The following is a 5,973-nucleotide window of genomic DNA, read 5'->3' on the forward strand; positions in this document are numbered from 1 at the left end:
AGATAAAGAATCTATATTGTTAAAAAAAAAAAAAACATGTAGAAATTGTTTCTTTGGGGGTTACAAGTTGTTTTTCAGTTTACTGTAATAGTGTCCCCAGAAACAATTTCTTTATAGTCTCTTGTATAATATTTTATTTTCGAATCCATCAACTTTTCTCCATCATCTATTAAAAGATATGGTTTCCAAAGTCTTTTTATATACTCGACACTGAATTTATGTCTCAGAATGTGGTGGAGTTAAAAAATACATAATATGTTTTCTATTATACTTCATCACTATTGTCTACCATGTTACAACATGGGGAATTAATTGGATACCACACTTATGAAATAAGTCTAACTAATTTGAAGAGTGTTGTATTTTTTGATTTCTTACATGTTGATTGTTTCTTAATTTGTCTTGACACATTATGCTTCTTAAGGTAATTTTCCCACCTCTTATTGCATATAGGTACACTGACACTAATTTTTATTCTAGTATTCCCCTATACCTTTTCTTTTTTTATTTTCCTGTATTTATATGGAATGGCTTCTCTGAAATCCAAATATATCATAAACAAGTGATAATTTCATTATGTCTTCCAGTGTGGTTTCATAACTGCATTTTTTAATTAAAAAAATATACCATTTTATTATAAATTATTTTCCCCTTTGTATTATAAAGAAAACATGTAGTGTGCTCTGTGTGTGTAGATTATATTATTTTAAATTGCTTGAGAATAAGAATAGGGGCACTACAAAAATATTATAAAAAAACAGACATTGGTCTGATGTTAAGAACTGTTGCTTTAAACATATCAACATGTATTTATTTTATAGTCTGTATATAGTCATCTCAATATCTGAAATCTTTGGGTCTGATGCTACTGAGTGTAGTTTTGGTGCCCTATTTTCTTATGTCTTTTATGATTTTTTAACTGCTCATTTTTCTTGGACTTCTATCTATTGGAATTCTTTGATTCTTGGCTGAAAGATACATGTTTTCCAGAGATTTTTTGTGTGTATTTGCTTTATTATGTGCTGAGAGGCACTTGTACCAAATGGAAACCATTTTATAATAAATTCTCAGCTCTTGCCATATCTCCTCTTGAGCTACAACCCATACACGGTCTTGGTTGTAGTTATCAGTTCTCAGCAGTGATTTGTTTTCTCTTCCTCCCATCACTATGTTAGGGGTAGAAACATTTTCATGCTGTTCTTGGGGGCGGGGGGCGGGGGGACAAGTTGCTTTTTTCATTTATCTTTACATTGTGAGTGCAGTTTGGGGAGGAGGGGTCTATTTGCAATGGGGCAGGATCTCTTATTAGACTGTCAACTTCCAGTCAAATCCTAAGCTTTGTTACCTGACCTCTCCACTCATCATCCCCCTTACAAAGTAATGTGCATCTGTAGATGCCTCCAGGGTGAGAATGTTTCAGTGCTCTGCTTACCACCCTAGGTTTCTGCTTTCACTTTATTTTTCACTTCTAAGCATTCCTTACTTTCCTGCCTGATCAGTAATGCATTCCGAAAGAAGTTTTTAAAATATTTTCCCTAGTATTTTTAGTTGTTTTCATTGCTACAGTAAGAGTCTTTTTACGTGTTACTTTGAAGAGACTATAATTCATTGATTTTTTGTATGATTGATTTTTTTTTAAGTTTTGAAAATGGTTTGCTAATCTGAGTATTTTAGAAGTATTTGTGTCATTTTTCTTTTTTTATGATTTTACTCTTAAAGGCTTTTGATTGTTATTCTATTGGACTCTCCTGATTTTCAAAAGAATAGGTAGTGTGCATATTTGGAAGGGTCTTCTACACTCTCTGAGGAAGTGAATCTCCTTGGCAAACCTATTTCCTAAGATGTCATGTGTTTGAGGTTGTTAAATATGATACTGGCACTGCAGTTCAATTTTAGTTCCTTTATTCTTTTGTATTTTTGTATGTTCTACCTGAGACTACCTCCTACTTGACAAATCCATCAGCCTATTTTGTGATCATCTTATTCGATCACTGTTAGCCAATTTCTCCAATGCAAAACTATTTTATTTTTAAACTAGAGAAATGCCTCCTTTTTTGTCTTCCTTCCTAGTTATCTGACTCTTCTTTCTTAGACTTCTAATTAGTTCCTCTACCTGAAAGTTATTGAACAAAAGTATTTCTGAAAGCTTTATCAGCAGTCCTCTTCTCACTCTTCAGATTTTGCTAATAACCTCCGTCGTATGGCTTTAACTACCATCTGTTCTTTCAATGATGTCTCCTCTGTGAGTTTAACCTTAGACTCTTCTCAAATTTCACATGAACAGTATCTCCAAAGATGCACATCACCCAATAGTTGTTTCAGTTCTCATTACTACTTATTTAAAAACTCCTTATGATTACTGAAGTTTAGTAAAAAAAAAAAAAAGCCAGAAAAAATTGTCAAAAGATGACTAGATAATGGGAAACTGGGCTGAGTTTTGGTAGTTTTTGCCCAGGAGGTGAGGTTTCTGCCAGAAAGTTACATGATAGCTCAGTGGGTGACTGTTATGTTGCAATATTGACTAGACTACATTACAGTAATATTTGGTACAAAAATTAAAGTAGGTGGGAATTTATGTTTTCATTTCTTTTTGACAGTCACTCTATATCTAGCCCATTTTAATAACGTTGCCCTTTTAATATTAAATATTCTCTTTTTCACCTTCACGTTGCAACAGCTCCTAACAGTTTACCTTTTCATCGTTTTTATTCTTTTACTACACTCTTTTAAAAAAAATACAAGGTGACTGATTTAATAAATTTATATGTGTGTTATTTACATTATCTAAGATAATATTAATGTGATCACCATTGGTTGATGATAGAGTGGGCCAATTGTGCTAATAAAAATACCCGAAGTACCAGTAAGCATGACCAGTCTTTGGCATGGCATAAAGATAAGATACCAGAAATCTATTTCCAAATGGATAAGAAACAGAGAAAACTGTTAATAAGTTTAAGAGCGCTGACCCAAGAGTAAGCTTTATCTTTCCATTTTGCTTTGAAAGGACAAAAAGATAGTGAAGATTTTAATAATTTCTTTCCTTTTCTTTGAACCAACCAAATAATATAAGGACTAATACTATGAATGCAATGATGAATGATGGAACTTCCAGGAAAAATCAATAAATATTGGAAGAGATCTGGAAACTAGAGGTCAAAATTGCCTTGAAGAGATTAATTGAGTTTGAAATTACAGGACGACATCAAAGTGGGAATAATTTGTGAGTGATCAGCATAAAAAATAGTTTGTTTAAAGGAAATGTATCCGTTTTTCAAAGGAGAGATGCTAGATAAGCATAAGTTTAGATCTTGGTGAATCTAGGAAGGTACTGAGAATAAGGTAGGAAAATTGTATCAGAAAGGTAGAATAAAAACAAATATAATAATAGAGTATCCTGGAAACTAAATGAAAGAATAGTTTCTAGTATATAGGAGTAGTGAGCAGAGTCCCTATATGCAAAACTATATTATACAGAGGTTAACATCTTTATAATTTTCTTCATCTTCAGAATTTTCTGATGAAATTTATTAAAACAAAGTTACTCTGAGTTTTCTTTAGGAACTCAAAGTTATAAATCATTAAGAGTCTGGACTGCTGCCACCTTTTTGTATTTGTGTTCTTATTCATCTAACAAATGAATATTTTTGAATTCTCAACTGTGTTCAATGAAAAAGTAAACAAAAAAATTACAAAAATATGTCCAAAAAATTACTGTTTCCTGATGTCTTTAATGGGAAAATCAGACCCTACTGTGGGTAATGCAATAAGAAAATTGAAGGATAATGAAATAGTGATGATTTATTCCACTATTTTATCATCTCTCTAGGTGATCATGTTATTTCTAAATTTTCTTTTTTTCTGTGAGAGCCTTAAGTTCAAAATGATTATTTCCCACATATCAGAAAATTATTTAATTGTATAATTAATAGAACATTATGGAGGCAATACAGAATACTGTTAAACAGATTAGGTTTTCTGCCAATAGTTTTGTACTCCAAGATTACATGGGGCAATTGAGTAATAATTTATATCATCTCAGTTCCAGGTGAACATGTACTATAATTGATATTTAGGGTTATGAAATCAGAGAAGATTGAGACTACTGAGTTTAGGTATTTGAAATCCTCCCTCCCCGCTTTTTATCCTCTGTGTTCCTTCTGGTCCTACTTGCTTCTCCTCCCAGCTGGGACTGACTCATTTCAATAATGCTTTTATAAGCAAAGTAGTCCCCCTCCCTCTATCATTTCCTAGTATCCACCTTGCCAGTACTAACTCTAGAAAAATTTGGATCTCTTTTACCTCCCATTGACCACTACTGGACTGACAAATATTTCTTGGAGAAAGTCATAAAAACAGGCTAACTTACTGGTTATGAGGGTAGAGAAATACCAAGATCATAGACAGATCAAATTGAGAGAATCAGAAGAATTCAAGTCCTAGCACCATTTTGGAAATGAGATGGAGAGTTAGTTACTAGCGAAACTAAAAACAAGAGCCAAAGTTTCCTGACCCTTGTTTCAGTGTTTTCCAGCACAGTGAATTGAGAAGTAGGCAAACCGAAGGGAAAATTACATCACATATTAGAAAAGAGTAAATGCATTAAGGTGGCATGAATTCCTGTAAGGAAAATGTTTTTTCATTTACATTAGATTCTCAGACCTTATTTATCTTATAGCTGAAAGTTTGTGGTCTTTTACTAACCTCTTACTACTTTCTCTAGCCCTCTCAGCCCCCAACTACCACTTATCTACTCTGAGTATGACTTTTTTTTTTTTAGATTCCACATATAAGTGAGATCATACACTACTTTCTTCCCCTGAATTATTTCACTTAGCTTAATGTCTTCAAGGTCCATCTATGTTGTCATAAATGCCAGGACTTCCTTTTTATGTCTCAGTAATATTCCATTGTGTATAGTCATGGACCTCAACAATTCTTGGGTCAACAATGGATCTTATATACTATCGTGATCCTGTAAGCTTATGATGGAGCTAAAAAGTTCTTGTTGTCTGATGATGTAATTATCGACAGAAAATGCACAACACATTCATTACTCATGTGTTTGTAGTGATCCTAGTTATGCCAGCAGCAGCCTCGTACATCTTGTGTTTATGTGTCTCTTGATTGCATCATTTTCTCTTGTGCTTAATTTAACCTGCTTTTGTACAGTAGCATGCTATATGGGTTTGTAGCCTTGAAGCAATAGGCTATACCATGTAGCTTATGTGTGTAGTAGGCTATGCCATCTAGGTCTGTGTGAGTGCACTCTGTGATGTTTGCACAATGATAAAATCACCTAAAGACGCATTTCTTAGAACGTATCGTCGTCGTTAAGTAGCACATGACATTTATCTGTATGTATGTCTATCTATCTCACATTTTCTTCATTCATCCATCAGTGGACACTTAGGTTGTTTCCTTGTCTTGGCTATTGTAAATAATGCTGCAGTGAACATGAGGGTATAGATATCTCTTCAAGATAGTGATTTCATTTCCTTTGCATATATGTACCCAGAAGGAAGTGTTTCCGGGTCATATGATAGTTCTATTTTTAAGTTTTTGAGGAACTTCAATACTGTTCTCCGTAGTGTCTGCACAAATTTAAATTTCTACCAACAATGCATGAGAGTTCCCTTTTCTCCACATCTTCCCCAACACTTGTTATCTCTTGTCTTTTGATGATGGCCATTCAGTTTGTGGTTTTAAGTTGCATTTCCTGATGTTTAATGATGTTGAGCTACTCTTCATGTACCTGTTGGCCATTTGTATGTCTTTAGAAAATTTTTAATTTTATTATTTAATTTTATTAAATATTATTTCATTTTAATTATTATTTAATAATTTAATTTTATTAAATATTATTTAATTAAATAATATTATATTAATTATTTGATTATTCAATTTTATTAAATATTATTTAATTTTATTATTCTAAGCTACTTTTTAGCATAGTTGAAAATAATTCCCAGG

The 5,973-nt window shown here is 32.7% G+C and overlaps 1 protein-coding gene across 2 annotated transcripts in view; it reads left to right on the top strand.

The window, feature by feature from the left end:
* Positions 1-5,973, top strand: part of LIN28B (lin-28 homolog B) — a 95,785-nt gene that overhangs the window by 77,601 nt on the left and 12,211 nt on the right. The gene's annotated exons all lie outside the window — the stretch shown is intronic.

Source organism: Rousettus aegyptiacus, unplaced genomic scaffold (assembly GCF_014176215.1).
Source record: "Rousettus aegyptiacus isolate mRouAeg1 unplaced genomic scaffold, mRouAeg1.p scaffold_m13_p_1, whole genome shotgun sequence".
In the NCBI taxonomy this organism is placed as follows: Eukaryota; Metazoa; Chordata; class Mammalia; order Chiroptera; family Pteropodidae; genus Rousettus; species Rousettus aegyptiacus.